Here is an 18,147-nt window from a genome sequence, read left to right on the forward strand (position 1 = left end):
CTCAGAGGGTGGCTGTGAGGACTTGACAAGGAACCCCCCCACGCCCCGCCATGAAGTGCCTGAGGTAAGTGCTCACTAAGTGTTGGCCGTTGCTGTAGTTGGCAGTGTAGTCACTAAAAGCGAGGGCTCAGCTCTTAGATAGAGTCTTTGCTTCCAGTAATCAGTCCCCCTGAAGCCACGGGGCTTGTTTCATTGAGGCCACTTTCCTTGTACAGAGTGGTCTCTGGGTGACCTTTATAGCTTAAGGTGGGTTCCTGAAGGTTCAGGGAGTAACTGAGGCAGGATGAGTGACAGAGCTGAGGGAACCGAGGGAGCAAGCAAGTATCTAACCAGACGGTTGGGCTCAGAGCTGGATGTCAGACCACCAGGCTACAGGAGCCATGGTCAAAGAGCTAGGGCGAGAGGTCAGTGGCAATGTGGGGTGGAGCCAGCAGGAGATGGGGTCAGAGTAAGGGCAAGACAGAAGGTTCTCTGACAGCAGGGCTGCAGTTCCTTACAGCCACTGTGTGGGCAGCAGGAGGAGGGGGAATGAGAGCACGAAGCAAGTGCATTCAACTCAACACTACTAAATTGGGGACCCAGGAGCTATTTGCCTGCTTATAAATATAAAACAAAACAAACAAACTAACCGGCTTTTGTTCTTTCTTTTCCTTCCTCACATGTCCTGATTTATTAATATCAAACTGATGGCGGATTCACTGAGGTGGCTGGAAAAAAAAGTGCCAGATCAGACTACAGTCTTGACATATAAAGTAATGCCTGAAGTGTGTGTAGTGGGTTGAATGGTGGCCCTCTTCAAAAAATATGTCCGTGCCCTAACCCCCAGAACTTGTGAATATGACCTTACTTGGAAAAAGGGTGATTGCAGATGTAATTAAGTTAAGGATCTTAAGATGAGATCCTCCTGGATTTTCCGGGTGGGCCCTAAATCCAATGGCAAGTGTCCTCATAAGACACAGAAGAGAAGACACAGACACAGAGGAGAAGCCATGCGACCACTGAGGCAGAGGCTGGAGTGACGCAGCCACAAGCAGGAATGCTGGGAGCCACCACAAGCTGAAAGAAGCAAGGAAGGATTTTCCTCTGTGACTGGAAGGAGGGTGGCCCTAGAAACACCTTGATTTTGAGCTTCAGGCCTCCAGAACTCTGAGGGAGTAAATTTCTGTTGTTTCAAGCCACCAAGTTTGTGGTAATTTGTTACAGCCACCCTAGGGATCTAACACCCTGGGTGTCAGACTCTGAGGTAAACCTCAGAGGACTCTTCTGCATAAAGTATCTGTATTATTCCTTTTTAGATGAGAAGAACTCTGCACTTAGAGAGACAAAGTGACAAGCCTGGGGTCCCAGAGCTGGTAGGTTGCAGAATAGGGATTGGCCCAGAGTCTGGCTCCAAACCCTGCTCTTATCCGCTGTGTTACTCTCTCTTCCTGCCCCTTGATGCCTTTCTTACCCTAATGGCTGCTAGGTCGGGCCCAGGTCAAGACCAGGCCCAGCTCCGAGAGCCTTCCTTTTCCTCCCTATGGTTTGAATTCCAGGCACGCAATATTTCAATATTTTCTTTATTCTCTCATGAATCTTTTTGTACAGAAACATTTGGTCCCTGTGGGACTAACACAGTGTTGGTACTTCCAGGACAAGGAAGAAAAGTGGACATGTATTTGCCAAGCACCCTCTCTGGGTCCAGCACGGGGCAGACAGCTCACGTGCACAGGGACGGGCTCTATGGCATGGGCACCACTAGCTTCAGGTTACACCTTTCAGGACCCCTCAGGCCACTGTGGGAGGCCAGTGTTAATTTGACCCTTTTACAAGGCAGAAACCGAGGCCCCAAAAGGCTGTATGACTTGCCCAGAGTCGCAGGCTCGTGAGGGGTACAGACAGGACTAAAACTGAGGAATCCTGGCTCCTACTCTAGTGTCCTTTTTTTTTGCCTGCAGTATGTTGCCTTCCTGGCTGTGTTGTTGGTGAAAAACAGAAGAGTGAAATGAGTAGAAATAAATCCATTTTGATAGTTCTAGTAGAAGGATAATCAGGATAAACCAGCAAAGGCAGAAGTCTGTTTCTGGCACAGTTAGGGATTTCAGTGATCCACCCCCTCCTGATTTCTCATTAACACAGATAACTTAGGCACTGTCTCTAATATTTGGATTAGACATGCCGCTATCCTAAAAATCCACTTCCTAGAACTAATCCCACCCTTAATTTCCTATTGCCAAATTTGGCAGGGTCCCTGGAGAAAGAAAACATGAAACCACATTCCATCCTATTCTATTCATAAGAATTCTCTATTATAGTTGAATTATGGCGAGTGACTTGAAATTCCATCTCAGTCCCCATGGTGAGAATCTGAGGACATGCTCCAGAATTGTGTTTTCATAGTACACAGCCAGAAACAAACAAACGAAAAAACAGAAGAACAGAGAGGAAGGAAGGAAGGAAATACAGAGAAAGAGAAAGGAAGGAAGGAAAATCAAAGGAAAAATAAAGGGAGGAGGGCTTCGGATGTCAGCCTCCTTATGCATCAGCCTCCCATCCTCCCTCCACAGCTTCCCAACCCTCCGAATGACCCTGCTCCCTCCTCCTTTCCTGATTGGCGGCAAGATGGGAAAACTTCCAAGTGTTCTGAGACATAATATTCCTAACATTAGGACTAGCTAAGAGGACCTCTGTTAGTCAGTGACAAACAGCAAAATCAAAGAATAAATCACAGTAAGAGACAAAAACAAATAGTGGAAACTCAAAGCCTTGTAAGCTGCCAGAACATTGCCGCTTCCTCAATACACAGAGGACATATAAAGACTGAAGCAGAAAACCTGAGGTGCTTCTCAAGTGCACCCTGAACTGCTAATTTTCCTCATTTATAAAGAGGTCTAATAAATCCGTAAGAAAAAGCCAAAAAACCCAATGGAAATAGGGACAAAGGGCATGAACGGGTAGTTTGCAGTTGTTATGAACTGAATGTTTCTGTCCCCCTTAAAATCCATATGCTGAGGCCCTAACGCCCACTGTGCTGGTACCTGGAGTCAGGGCCTTTGGAGGTTAATTAGATTTAGACGATGTTATGTGGTTGGAACCCCCATGATGGTATTAGAGTCCTTATTAGAAGAGGAAGAAGGACCAGAGCTCTCTCATGTGAGGACATAGCAAGAAGCCAGCCATCTACAAACCAGGAGGAGAGCCCTCACTGGGGAACCCAAGCTGACAGCATCTTGATCTTGGATTTCCCAAACTCCAGAACTGTGAGAAATAAATTCACCCAGTCTATGGTATTTTGTTATGGCAGCCTGATCTGCCTAATATAACAGGAAAATAAACACAATATATGAAAACTGTTTAACATCACATATAATCAAACAAATGTAAAATAAAACAACAGAATTCCATTTTATACCCATTAGATTGGTAAAGATTATAAAGTTTGACAATACTGCTTTGGCAAGAATGTTCAGCGCTAATGGGAGTCTAAATTGAGGCAACTTCTTTGGAGGGAACTTTGCAATACCTATCAAAATTTTAAATGCACATATCCTTTAGCCTGGGAGCTTTACTTTTAGTAGTTGACCCTATAGATACACTCAAAACTAGTGCGTAAAGTTGTGTATATAAAAACTTTCACTGCATCATTTTTTGTAAGAACAAAACCAAAAAAAATTGGAAACAACCTAAATGTCCCTGAATAGGAGCTTGGTTAAACAAAATCTAGTCTGTCCAAACAATGCAATGCAATTTACCTGGTAGAGTAAGGTAGACTTATGTCTGTTAAAGTGGATAGCTCTCCATAATATATTAATTGGTGAAGAAAAAAAAAACAACCTAGAGGTAGAAGAGTATACAGAGAATAACTATTTGTAGATATCTCTCTTTAAGCATTAGGTTGAAGCATAAATAATTACTGATATGTTACCATTTTTGATCTACGAAAATGCAACTTCATGATTCATAGTTTCAAATGACTCACATGATTCAACCTAATATGAGTAGTTCCCTGACCCTGGCAATGGAAATAGCCCAGTTAAAAAATCTTTCCCCACCAAACTGGGCAGCATGAATGAAAAAGCAGAACACAGTGTGGCCTCCTCATCCACCTACCACCTCCGTCATACAACTAGCTGGTTGCCCCAGGGGCTCACCTAACAGCTTGGAGCAGCTGGCAGGCCACAGCTATCAGCAGATGTTTAACAAATGACACCAACACCAACCACCATTTATTTAGTAGAGAATATTAGCAAAGGGCTAATTGCTTTATATGTATTATCTAACTTAATCCTCAAAAGAGCTACATGAAGAGAAAGAAGAGCTGTTTAAGACTAACAAAAGCATCCCTTATATGCCTGAACTACTTTAACACAAGCCCTACATCTGATACTCACAGGATTTCATCCTGATTTCAACGATTTTTACTTTCACTTTGCAGATGTGGTCACTGAGGTACAGAGTGTTCTGGTGGATGAAGCATGGACTTTGAAAATACATATAAGAGACAAAATAATGCAAATCTGACTGTTGTTAGGTAGATGAAATGAAATAACAAAGTAAAGCATCAAACGCACTGCCAGTCACCCAGCAGGAACATAAGAGACCTGCATTTCATCCCTTCCCTGGGAAACATATGTCACCAATCAAAATTAGAATGTGTAAGAAGCAGATCGACCCCTCGAACCAAACCGGTGCTCTCTCCATTCCACTGGAGGTTTTAAAGAATAGGGCCAGGGTGGGTGTAGGCGTAAGATAACAGAACTAAAAGAGAAGCTTTTTCAAAGTACAAATACCCTGTTATGCCCCTTCTTCCAGAGATTATGATATGTCCAGCCTGGGGTGAGGCTAGGGTCAAGGGAGATGAGTGTATTTTGGATGAAGCGCTCCAAATCTTCTAACATCCCCTTCGTCATATAAAAACGACTGCTAGATATTATGGTGCCTCTCTACACAGGCACTGTGGGGCATGAGTCAGGGAGCAGAAAAAAGGGAAGGCACTCAGAGATGTCAGAGAATCAGGGTAGTCACATCCCTGTTTCACTCAACTTGGGTCGTGTAAAAGAAGAGACTGGCAGAGCTAGAGGGGAAACTGAAATCCCCCAAAGATTTTGGGTTTGGAGCTAGATGCTGTTACTACTGACACTTTGGGGTTGGTTGTATGGAAATTAAAATTAGGCAGGGAAATTCATGTAAACGTATATTAATGGGAAGATGTGTGTGTAGGGCAGCCTGGCAATCATTTTTCTTTCTCTGGGTCCTTTAGGAAATCATTCTTCCACACTGGATAAAGTGTGGTGAGAATGTATTCAGGGGCCCTGCCTGCTGAAGCCAAGGTAGGCAATGTGGGCCAGTTGGACACTCCCTCCCTGCAATGTGAATCTCTAGTAGAGTGACCAAGAGACTAGAAATGGCTTTGGGTCCTTTGTTCCAGTAGCAGCTCCCCTGACCCCACTGTTTATGCTCTAAGAACATTCCTGTTGCTCTCTGGCCTGCTTCAATGCCCACCTGCTTCCTAGGTTGGTTTGACTAAAGTCCCTACTACTCATGTTAATTTCTGTTGCTTGCAGTAAAGAACCCTAAATGATATCTAAATGATTGCAAATATTACAATATACACATAAAGTATGGTGACCAAGATAATGTGAAATAAGCCAAGCCAGGTCTGCCTTTGGCACAGGACTTGAGGGGAGAGAAAGCAGTGACTGGGATGATCAAAGGTGGTCTGGACTTGGCAGAAGCCTCGGATTGAGGGAGTCCAGGGCTGGAGAATTCATATAGAGACAGTAGCTGGCCACAGTCAGCATAACTAGAGAAGCAAGGTCTCCATGAAACAGGATGGGCTGAGTGAATGAGAGGTTCAAGGGTCAGACAGCAAGTGAGTTTAGAGAAGAGTAGGAGAAGCAACAATCAGAGCGATTGTGTCTGTTTTATTTCATCATAATCCTTTTAAGGGGGATGAACATATAAGACCAAAATAGAAGGACGGTCAAGCAAATTAGAGCTTAATTACTCAATGAAATATCACAATCGTGAACAATACAGAGCAATATGGAAATAATTTTGTAACATAATATTAAGTGAAAAATGCCAAATACAATCTTGTAACTATACCATGATCATAATAATGTAAAGATTCTGTTGGCATATGAACAAAGCCTAGAAGGGGACATGGAAAAATGAAAACATAAGATCTGTTACTGAAGGTAGACCCAGGACAGTTTTCTTGTAATTTAAAAAAGTTCGGTCATGGTTACAATATTCTTGCTAGATAAATAAAAATAAATACATTAAATGGAGCAAGATGCAGAACAGATTGTGGGAGGTGGGAGGCACCAAGTAAACCAAGAGTTGGTGGCAGTCCTTGTCACAGAAAACCCTGGGAATTTCTCTTGCCACCAGTAAATCTGTAACTAGGAACAGCTCTAAATGTTTTCAATGTATTTGGTTTTGGTACTAATGTGAAATCATGTAAGATTTCACTGGTTTCTAATTTTCTTTCTACAAAATTAAACCCACCATCTGTTCTTCATAGAAAATGAGTCACATGCAAAGCCTGAAATTCTAAAGTCTCATTCTAGGAAAGACTGGAAAAAGTAGGTTTGGTTTTAGCCACATAACCAAGTCAACACCCTAAAGCAAACATTACAAAAATACACCTTGGAGTTTGAGCCTAGAGAGCAAAGTTTTGGAAAGCTGAGAGCAAAGGAGAGCAGGAACTTAGAGCTGGCAGCTCAGCTAGGACATTTGTTACCTGGGACCCTGTGCAGGGGCCCGGGGAGGTCATATATCTTGATAAAGAGGCTCCAAACTCAAACCAGATCTAAACCACCATGATGGTTTCTCCGAAAGACGAATTCAACCTTATATCTTAATCACTTATCTTGACTCTGATACAACACACTCCAAAGGCCCAAAATCTTACCTCTTAGCATTAATGTCAAAGCCAGCAGCTGTAAAATGAATGCATTTCAGGAACAGTTAAAAGGACGCATTTGCACAAAACTGTTAACAAAGGAGGAGGAATGAGTGGAGGCCAAGGGAGAGAGAGAGAAATGTGGAAAAGGACCAAGCCTTTGCTAAAGCATGAGCCATATAAAGAAAAAAAACCACTGACATGCAGCCATGTGAAAGCTAAGCAGGTGGGAATTTGGTTGCCCTGCAAATTCCAGCTCTGTCTGCTGGGCCCCTAGGTTCTCTCTCAATACCTGTGTCCTCCCAGTTGGTGAATTCTTGTGGTAATAAATGATCTCAGATACATCAAACTCTACCATATTCATCCACATATATGGTATTGAGTATATACTCTGACACAAACACTGGAGAACAACACAGACATACCCTTGTCCTCCTATTCCTAGTCCTGTGTTGTTTCTCCACGTGTGACCCACAGGGTACCTGCCACACAATCAACCTCACATCTACTTGAGACATGTAGATTCCTGGCTCCTACATCAAACCTAGAGAATAAGAACCTCTGGGGTGGAGCCCAGCAATATGCATTTTCAATAAGCTTCCTCAGTGATTTGAATGCATCCTCTGGTTGAAGAAATCACTGGCCGCTGGAGAGCTCTAGGTGAGATTCGAAGAGGAAAGCACTCAACTGAACTTACCTTTCAGGCTTTGGACCTTGACCATATGCTGCTACTTCCTTAACCTCAAAATGCTCTAGCCACATTATTTTATTACCCTCAACTTCCCTGCATTTTTGACCTACCCCTTCTACTTCTGCCATTCAAGTTGAGGCCAAATCGGAGTTTATCATGTGAGACAGGAAAACATTCATGTTACATGGGATCCAGGCTAAGCAGACTCCATTTGAAATATACTTTTAACAAAAGAGGTCTAGCAGCAACAGGAACTGATGAAAGATGAAAGAAGAGGGAAGACTCGTGAGAAACCCTTGACTGGCCCCTGTGTTCCAGTCCCAAGTCTGCTGTTACTCCCTTCCTGCTTTGCGGCAGGTCAGTCTATGGCTCTGGACCTCAGTTTCCATGACAGGAAAGTGAGCTGGCTGGAACTGATTAGGGCCGTGGTCCCTTCCCGTGCTAATAGGCTCTCATTTTTCCTGGAAGAGCACTGACATTCCTTGCCACATATTGATTTGCTTTGAGTCCCACAAGAGAGACAGGCAATCCCACAGGTTGTGCCCAGGCTTCCCCACTGCCAGCAAAGAGCAGGCTTTAAGCATAGAAGATCCTCCCTAAACACAGTGCAAAGTAGGCCCGGATGCATTTCCATGATATTCAAATACAGGACCCAGCCAAAATGATGGAATGAGGTAAATATTTGGATGTGATCTGCATAATCGGAAACACTCCCCCTTCTGAAATTGACCTGACTCTTTCATCATCAGCCACATGGAAATCATCCTCAGTTATAACTAAAAAATAACACAGAGCATGTGCCTGGGTACTGAGTCCGCCCTGTGTGGCTGCACAGCTACTCGGGAAACAGAAGCAGATGTCTCTGTGTGCAATGCCTGGGTGTGTTCTTGTGTTCGGTGGCTAGTCCATTTGGCCTTGTGCTCTCAACAGCAATTGCCTATCTGCAACCCAAGCCAACCAGGACAGTCAAAATAATGAGTAATTCACACAATAAACAGTGCCAGCTGATGGACCCAGAGGTTGACTGGGGAAACAGTCACCTTCTAGCAGAGAATTCTGTCTGGTGATTTGGCCATCTACCTCTGGATCAATATCCAGCACTCTTCAGGAAGCAGCTGGAACCAGCAGGCTCCTGAAAGACAGTCAATTCAAAAGCATTGCCATGGAACATGTAAGCATCCAGTGCCAAGCGCATCATAGGTGTTCTATACTTTGCTGAACGAAGGAGGCTACAAATGAATTGAGATGGGATGCTATCCAGATTCCCTGCCTCAGTCCTTCCTTTGCCCACTCAGGCCGCCTCTTGTCACCAAAGCTATGTTCTAGAAATCCAGTCCTACTGTGTTACTCTCTTGCTTACCAATGTCTCTTGAGTTCCCACTCTCCAAAACATGAGCTCCAAACTCATTCTCTGCCATGGCCTTTAATAATCTGGCCCCACCTTTCCTTTCCAGCTTCAACTCTACCTCTGCTCTCCCTCACCCCCAATGCTCACACTGTGCATGAAGCAGGACGTGCCCTTTCTCCCCTCCTGCCTTCACCCTGCTATTCTCTCAGCTCAAATGCTCTCCCCCTTCTCTCCTTCTCCTGTGCCTCTGAACTCCTACTCAGCTCCAAAGACCTTTCCCATCTAGGTCAAATGCTCTTTCTCCGATGCACCAGGGCCATTAACCATATCCCTCTCCATAGCACTTACCACCTGGCACTATAATTATCTGTGTACACAACGGTCTCCCAACAACACTGTGAGCTCCCCAAGGCAGGGATTTTGTCTTATTTATCTTTGCGTTCCATATACTCTAACAGTACCTCATACATAGTCTGTCATCTGGCAGGCCCTCAGGAAATATTTGATGGATGGATGAATGAGCATATGGATGAATGAAGGACAAATGTACCAACTTCTTGGTTTCTTGCCCATTTGCTTTGTTAAATGTGAAACACCTACTCTCTCTGTAGCAGCACATGTCATGGCTGTTCAGCTACTTGGCTAGTGATCTCTGATGCCTCTACTGTTTTCCTTGCTCCGTGTGCCTAAATGAAAAGAGGCTGACAATCCAAAAGACAGTTCTCCTGTCCTTTTAAAGTAATGCACTCAGTATTTGATCCCCTGATTACCTCCTGTTTGTTGACACTTTCTCTCTCCTTGACTCCAGGACACCATCCTGTCCTGGTTTTCTTCCTAAACTTCTAGCTGTCTTCTCTTCTATCTGTCTAGTTCTTCAGTATGCTTGCTTCTCCTCTTCTATCTGCTCTTCAGATGTTAGGGTTCCATTCTTGGCCTTCCAATCTTATCCAAACCTTCTCACAGGGAAATACTATAGCATCAGCAATGATCTTCAGGTTGATGTCTCCCTTATTAATGGGCAGCCCCAAACTCTCTCCCAAGCACCAGATTTATATCCCTAATAACCAACTAGACATTTCCAACAGAATGACACATGGGCTTTTCATATTCAACATGTCGCCTAACCAGGACTTGAACACCTCATCCTCTGAACGCTAATCTTCTGGTTCATCCAGAAGTGATCCCATCCCCTACTCCCCTCCTCCAACTGGACACAAAATTCTGCCACTTTTACCTCAGAAATATCTGTGGACTTTCCCTTTTTCTCCATTCTCATGGTCCATGGTTGGGTCAAGGCCTCACTCCCATTTGTCCTTATCTGGTCTCTATCCATCCAACCCTCACATTCCCCACCTCCAGAATTACATTCTTAAAAATCACATAATCCAAGTCCCATGTTTATTGACATCCCTGGGCTCCCCTCTGCCTCTAAGACTAAATCCAGTCCCCTAGCCTGACTCACAAGGCCCTTCACTCTTTGGCCTCTACCTAGCCCTGCGGCCTCCCCTTCTAGCACTTCCCTATTCTTAACTTCTCACATGACCACACCAAGCTTTTACGCCACTCTGTGCCTCATACAACCCATGTGACTGGCTCAAAAGCTCTCCCTCGTCCCCAGCCTTATTTCACCTGATAAATTTCTGCTCACCCTTCAAGACCTACTGAATGTTATGTGCCCTCTTTGCCAACTACCCTGACTCCCCAGGCAAGGACAGTTGCTCTGTCCCTTAGCCATCCACAGCATTTTGAACACACTTCACTATATTCTACTATAATTTCTGTTTTCATGTGTCTTACACCCCAAGGTGTGAGACAAAACCAGGTATAAATTTTTTATGCTTATCAACAAATGCAGTAAGTACAAAACTGAAAACCAAAAAAGATTCAAATTAACAATATTAATTTCACGTGATGGATGGCTAATGACTAAATAGACATTGTTGGGTGCGATTGTAGAATAGTCTTTAAAGTTTCACCTTTTGATGAGATTCTCTTGAACTTGAGCACAACAGATCGTCATTTGAGTTATTTTTTCCTTCTGAAAAATGAACTTGTTTTAAACCACCAATCCATTATTTTGAAGAGCCAATCTATAACACTAAAATAATTTTAAATGCCACTTGATGAAAAAAAATTCACCTCTATTTACCACCATACTTACTGCCAATGTGCTAGTGTGAGCTGGGTCACAAAAGACAGAACCTGTACAACACAGCTGAAGGTGGACATGGTTGTGACCTCTGCAGGACAGGCAGGGTCTTTGGAGGTTGGTACCCTATGAGGTATCTCAAAATTGCCACCTTTTATGGATTAAAAATTTAAAAATCTTTTTTTCACTAAAATGGAGGTATTCAGTTAATAAACTGTCATTCAGATTATCCAGAACAGACTTATATTAATATTTTTAGGTTATCATCAAATTGAAAATTCTAAACTAAAACAAGAAATCTAATTTAAGTTGCTAACCATCAAGAATATACTCAAGACACCAAGGGGCTATGGGTCCTCTGCTTATAAAACACTGTTTTAACTTTTAAAGAAAAATTACAGACGAGGCTCAGAGCCAGAATTGGACCTCAGGTTGGGCTGATTCCAAAACTCAGACTCTTCTCTCTGCCTCATGGTGTTTAATTCTCCAGAATGCTGTGAAGCCCAAATACTGGGTACTAAAGGGCTTCATAGGCCATAATGTCCTGTACAATCACTAGTTTAAGGCTTGGTTACTATTATTTATATATGTAAAAGAAAAATACTTTAGAAAAAGAGCTGGCATATTTTAGGAAATGCACATCTTGCACAATACAATGTTTCTTTAAGGAAATAATAATTATATCAGTTCTTCCCATATATTTATCAGGTTACAACTCAAGCCTGATATTATTTGGTTAAGGAGGTGAAGATATTATTTACATGCTCCATGGGAGCAGGTCACAGCAGTAGGTGAGTAGAAAGCTAGGCCTCTCCAACAAAGGAAAAGACACTGATTATCAGGGCCCAGGTGCAAATACAATTAGAAAAACTCTGTTTACTCAGGAGTACCCTTGAGCAGCCATCCTTGGAAGAGGTGCAACAATTTGGGATGCAAACAAATTATCCCACTGTATCATTTCCAAAGTCCGAATTCCCTGGTTGTGCTTTTGAGATCCTTCCAATCACATCTAACAACGTATAAAATCTATCTCCCCATGTTTAAACAGTATTTCTTTGATTCTTGAAGAAAGAGAGCCAATTAACGTCAACTAAGCTCCTACCACATGCCAGGCACTTTACTAACCTCCTTCATTTAATTCTCAAAGCTGGCTCCTCCTTCCCAATCAGACCTTAATTCAAATGTCGCCTCCTCACAGATGTTAGCTCAGGGACACTCTTCCTCAAGCAAAAAGAGGAAGATTCGCAACAGATGTTAGCTCAGGGCCAGTCTTCCTCACACACACACACACACACACACACACACAAAAGTGTAAAAAAAAATGTCGCCTCCTCAAAGAGGCTTCCCTGGCCACACCATCTAAAGCAGTGAGTGCACATGAGTGCACACGTACACACATATACACACACACTGTCACCATCACATTGCCCTGTTTCATTTTCCTCATAGCAGTTCTGACAGCCTGAAATGCTCTTATTTGCTTATTTATATATTGTCTGTTCCTCCCATCTGGAATAGAAACACCTCATTATATGTGAGGATCTTTTTCTCTTATTCACCTCTATTCTCAGCCCCTATAACAGAGCCTGGCACATAGCAGACTCTCAATGGTTGTTGAATGAATACACCCTATCAAGTAGGAAATATTATCCCACTGTTATAACTGAGAAGCTGATGTAATGTGCCTAAGGTTAGGCTGCTAACAAGTGATACAGTCAGAATTCAAAGTCAGATCTATTTGTACTAGGAGCCAGGAGACGCACTACCCAACCTTCTCTAACTCCGGTTGTTAGCAGTGCAGCGAGGGGCACCAGACATCCCAGAAAAAAAGATGTGGCATCTTCCCAAACTACCCATGTCCTCAGGGGTTAAAAAAAAAAAAAGGAGGGTGTATATGTACATTTTTTCCTGATGCTAAGTAAGTTAAAGCATTCTTTCAAAATTAAAACAATCAGTTATATTTGGAGACAGAATGTCACAATTCCTTGAATGTTTAAAGAAAACAGTAGACTTCAAGGAAATTTTGAGCCCTCAGTTGGCCACTTTGGGGCTTCCTTAAAGGCGATATGTGTGCCTGGGTGTGTATGTGTGTGTGCGCACATATGTGCACATGTTCACACACTTCTGCTGGTGGGAGATTTTGGGGGAGACATTTGAGAAACCCAGAACTGTACTGGCCACCACCCAAACGTGCTGGGGTTGAAATGATTCCACAAAGAAGAAAGTAGTGAGGGATGACCACCCTGAACAATGACCTTCAAGGCCACGAAGGGTGGTTTCACAGAGACAAAGGCCAACGGGCCTCAGCCACAGGGCTTGGAGTGAGAAGGCAAAAGTGCAGAGATCATTAAAAATAGACTGTTTCCAAGCATGGTTGCAAAATCTCCTTCCCAGAGAAGTTCAAAATAGAACAGATTTGTCTTTCTGAGATGGCAGAGGTGTGGTCTTGCCTGAGAGAAAAAATCCCTGGAAGTTATTTCCATCTTGAGAACTCTATGGTCTAGACCACCAGGGGCGGCCAAATTGGAAGCTTCCCCAATTGTTTCTGGAATGATAAAAAAAGGACCCCTCTTAACAATCTCTGGCTTCATCTAAAACTTCTACTCCAGATATTCGTAGAAAAGTTTGCCTGGCCCAGAGGCCTCGCCTAAGCAAGGAACAGAGCCCTAGCAGTGCCTGTCCATGGAGCTGGGCTCCTCCTGTCTGTCAGGGGGACAGGAACATCTACCTGCCTGTGGTGACCTGCGTCATGCATATGGCAGCGGAGGGGCCCCCTCGGCAGCACTCCCAGGCTTCCCCAAACATTTAAAGTCTCCCTGGCTCTGAACCAAGAATCTCTCTCAGAGCCAACAGCTTACAGCCCATTAAAAACCCTGTGCAAATGCACACACTCTCTCCATTAGACAAGGAAGAAACAAGAACCACATTTGGGACAGAGCTAGCAGTCGCTGAAATGAGACCAGGGGCCAGAGTCCCCGAAGAGGAAATATCACTGTATTAAAAACCACAACTATTTCCAATGCTCACAGTCAATTATATGGGAGACCAAAGGTGCTGTTGGAAGTGCTGCGAGGGCAAGCAGATTCTGGCACGTTCGGGGCAGTACCAGTTTGGAGAAACTAGAGGTGCCTTTCAATTTTCAAGCTGCTTGAGGCTTGAGACTTGGTGTGTTTAACGGTAAGAGTACTACATTAGTACATGCATAAAGCCATTTAATCCACACCCCCAAGCCTCTGAGATCAACATCATCCTCTCTTTACCCATAGGAGAGTCATTAATCTAATAGGTTAGAACCCCAGATGCTGACTTGACCACATTTATTGGCCAGCAGAGGTACCACATTGAAAGCCTCTATCCTCTGGCCCTTTTTTCCACTCCATGGGATCCTCCACCTCTTTCTTTACAACCACTTGAGAGTGTTGGACACTGCTTTGGGCTTAAAGAAGATAGACGGTTCCATGCAGGCCTCAAGTCCAAGCTGTATAATACACTTGAGCTTCTTCAGAACTCTGCCTTGGGAGTCATTAGGCACTGACCCAGATAAAGTGTTTTTTGGCAATTTACTCACAACATAAGTCTTTATACTGTGAACTGGATGTAACGGGAATGATTAAAAATGAGCACAACCACCATCACACAGATGTTGGCCATATGAGATTCCTGTGGGAAGCTAGCCTGGAGCACAGGAGAAGCCGCCGCTCCCGCAACATGGCACAGCTCTGCTTGGGGGCTTCCCCCAACATGGCGTCTCGTTCTCCTGTTGGTGGTGGTTGTGAACAGAGCTGTGGTGTGTTCTGATATTGTGCTTCCTACTCCCAACAACTTATTTCAATTTTGTACTTTATTGATTATAAGAATGGATTATGATGACAATAGCCCATAAATTTCACCAAAATTTAATTTGTGGCCATTAAAAACACTTTATTGATTAAATTCTTACAGAAAAAAATTGTTTTGTTATTGCAAGTGTAAAACCCTTGAACACTTAACCCTTTTCTTCCTTCAGAATAATGGCTTTGATCACTTGATGTTTAGCACAAGGCCTCTCAGGGACATAGCTAATGCATTATTACAAGACTCATCATATTTTGTTTCCCATCTGCTACTGTTCTTGGGGTCTCTTTCCTCTAGGAATCCCACTGGGAGGATTCAGGCATTTCAGGGTCTCTGGCCATAATACCATTGGATGACATGACAAGTTCACCAGGACTCAGTGCTGACATTATACACAGGTGCTCTAAGTTGCACAGCCAGTGAGAAGTGGAGTCAGGAAGCCAGCCCAGGATTTCTCATGCTTTACCCACCACCCCTTCCCCCAATCACCCTGACGTGCAAGGTCAGAGAAGCTACAGACCAGCCTATCTGGGACAACAGGGACTCAGCAAGCAAAAGACTGATGTGAGAAGTGATGGGATTTCTGGCTGAAAAAGCAGCCACAGAAATGAAAGAGAAGCATGCTGGGTCCAGGAATGTGGAGGGAGCTCTGGGAAATGCCCTCCATCACCCCCAGTAGGAGTTGCCTCTGAAATTCCTGGCTGAAGGAGAAACCTGGGGAAGGTTCCAGAGGCCTCTGAAATACCTACTGCTGCTGCTTCTAGAACAATGGTTGTCAAATGGGGGCGATTTTGCCCACGTGGGACATTAGACAATGCCTGGAAACATTTTCGGTTGTCACAACTGAGGGGGTGGGGGATGCTACTGGTATCCTGTGAGTAGAGGCCAGGGATACTGCTAACATGCTACAGTGCACAAGAAAGCTGTCCCCAGCCCCACACGCACACATAGTTAGCTGGCCCAAAATGTCAACTGTGCTGAGGATGCAACACCTTGCTCTAGAGTAAGCTGGGGATATCCTTGACACCTCTCAGCATTTTTCTCTGCAGCCCCATTTCTGGCATATGCAGACCAAAGAAATCCAGTCCCTAGAACATCAGCATTGTGAATGAGAGGAGGAGATGGGTGGGGCACAAAGTGGGAAGGAGCAAAGGTCAAAAAAGGAAAGGTCTAAAGAGAATGGGAATGTGGGAATGCATGTATGGGGATCCCGAGTCGTACCCTGGACGCTGCCTCTGATGTGTCCTGGCACCTCTGCAAAGAGCCTGGGTAGGCCAGTTTGGGTCTTGGTGCATGGCTGGGGGATGTTGATATGGGCTATTTTTAAACAAGGTCAGGAATAAAATAACACATCAGGGGATTTCCAGAGAATCTATTAATAGGGAACTTTTTATGCCAGTTGATTAAACTTGATACTGCTGACATTAAATTGGGAAGATACACAGACTGGAATTGGTCAATTGGGATGAAAAGGAATGCAGCTCTGATTCATTAAATGGTTGTGGCAGGGCTCTTACAATGACTGGGCTATATGTGAAGTTTTATTCAAAGGAACTTGGGTCATCCGTATCAGTGAATGGTGGTGGGCTCCCACACGCATGGCCGAAAGAATTTACTCTACCTAGAGCCCACACATCTCACCTGGCCTTCTTGGGTGCCAGGGATACCTGGCCAGGTAGAAGAAGTAGACCATGCAAGGTTAACAAGTTCCTAATCGTGGATGCAAGCATCCTTCTGACCCATGCTGCCCTCCAGGCCCTACACTTGTGACACTGAGACACCTGTGACTTACATTCCTCCAACCATCTTGGCAAACTGAGGCAAGTGCCCAGCTCAGGGGAGGAGAGAGAGAGAGGAAGGATGGGTCACCCCTGAAGGCCCTCCCAGCCTGACATGCAAGAATCTGAGTGTCCTGGATATAGGCCCAGGGTGGACTGATCTCAAAGAAATGGGGCAGAGCTGCCTACTAGGAATAGCCAGGTGAATGAGGAAGGTTGGGTGGCCCAGCCTTCCTGTGCCAGCGTCATGGGCCACCACCTTGATGGCCTTTCCTGTCCCTGCTTGCATCTCTTTTCCCCACCAAATCCTCCAGCTTCTAAGTCACACATGTATTCCTAAGGAGGCCCTTATCTTTGTGGCATCAACCCCCCTGTCTCCATACCCCAGTCTCTCAAGAGTGCCAAACACACATAAGGCCATATCCCCAACCACCTCCCCACTTCCTAGTCCCCAGTGAGGCTGTGCAGGGGACAGACAGGTGGCAGGTATGCAGCAAGTCCCTCAGGCAGATAAACACAGACCCCTGCAGCCCTTGGGCCCCCAGAGGATAAGAGGCCAGTCCACACAACCCGCAGCGCATCCAGCTCATCTGTGTTGTATTAACCTTCAGAGCCATCTGGGGACCCTCTCATCTGCCATGAAGCACACGGTATGCTTTCCTGTGGTGTGGCAAGTGACAACATCACCAACAAACGGAAGGGGGCTCTGGTCAATGTCTGAACTTGGGGAAGAAAAGTAAAAGGGAGCTCTGTCAGAACATCTGGGCCAAAAAACACATTAAAGGACAGGAAGTTCTAGAAATAGGAGATTCTTTTTCGTACTGAAAAGCCACATGAGACAGCAGAAATCAGGCGTGATAGACCGAACAGCCCAAACCACTGAAGAAAGGATGCACTCCCAAGGAAGGCAGGCTTCCCTGAGTCTGGCAGGAAGACCCCCCTGTCCCCCCCCGAAAACTACCCTTCATTCTCTTATTTGTCATTATGAGTTCTAGGCATAATCAAGCCAGTATCATTAGGCTCCAGGACTATGTGAGTGTTGTACATGCATCAGAACTGATTCCCAGAACAATTCCCAGCAACAATACCATCCCTGGGGGCAGGTATTAGTCTGCCCATTCTACCGATGAGGAAATAGAAGCTCATAGAATAACAATCTTAGGCTAAGTGGAAGAGCCACATTTCAACTCACGTCTGTTTCAAGGTTTCCGGAGCAGAGGCTCATCTTTCTCTCTCTCCTACACAAAATACAAGGCTAGTGAATGTATGGTGAGTTGAACCTGAGCCTTCCCGAGTTCATGTAGGAGCACTAATCTTGACTTCTCTGACACGTAGGGCAGTCTTGACAATTCACTTGGCAGCAACTCCTCCACTGGTTTCTGCCATGCATACCATGATGCCATTCTTATTCCTCTTCCTTCTTCTCTGACAGCTACTTCTGCCACCATCCCTCATTCT

General features: G+C 44.5%; 1 protein-coding gene across 4 annotated transcripts in view; it reads right to left on the reverse strand.

Moving 5' to 3' along the window:
- THSD4 (thrombospondin type 1 domain containing 4) overlaps nt 1-18,147 on the reverse strand; it is a 552,284-nt gene that overhangs the window by 466,972 nt on the left and 67,165 nt on the right. Inside the window, exon 2 of one of the 4 annotated variants that reach the window (XM_070621981.1) lies at nt 630-707. The exons of the other annotated variants lie outside the window; for them this stretch is intronic. The gene's annotated coding sequence lies outside the window, so the exon portion shown is untranslated. The remainder of the gene's footprint in view (nt 1-629; nt 708-18,147) is intronic. 4 annotated transcript variants of the gene reach the window in all.

The sequence above is a fragment of the Equus przewalskii genome, chromosome 1 (genome assembly GCF_037783145.1).
Source record: "Equus przewalskii isolate Varuska chromosome 1, EquPr2, whole genome shotgun sequence".
NCBI classification, from domain to species: domain Eukaryota; kingdom Metazoa; phylum Chordata; class Mammalia; order Perissodactyla; family Equidae; genus Equus; species Equus przewalskii.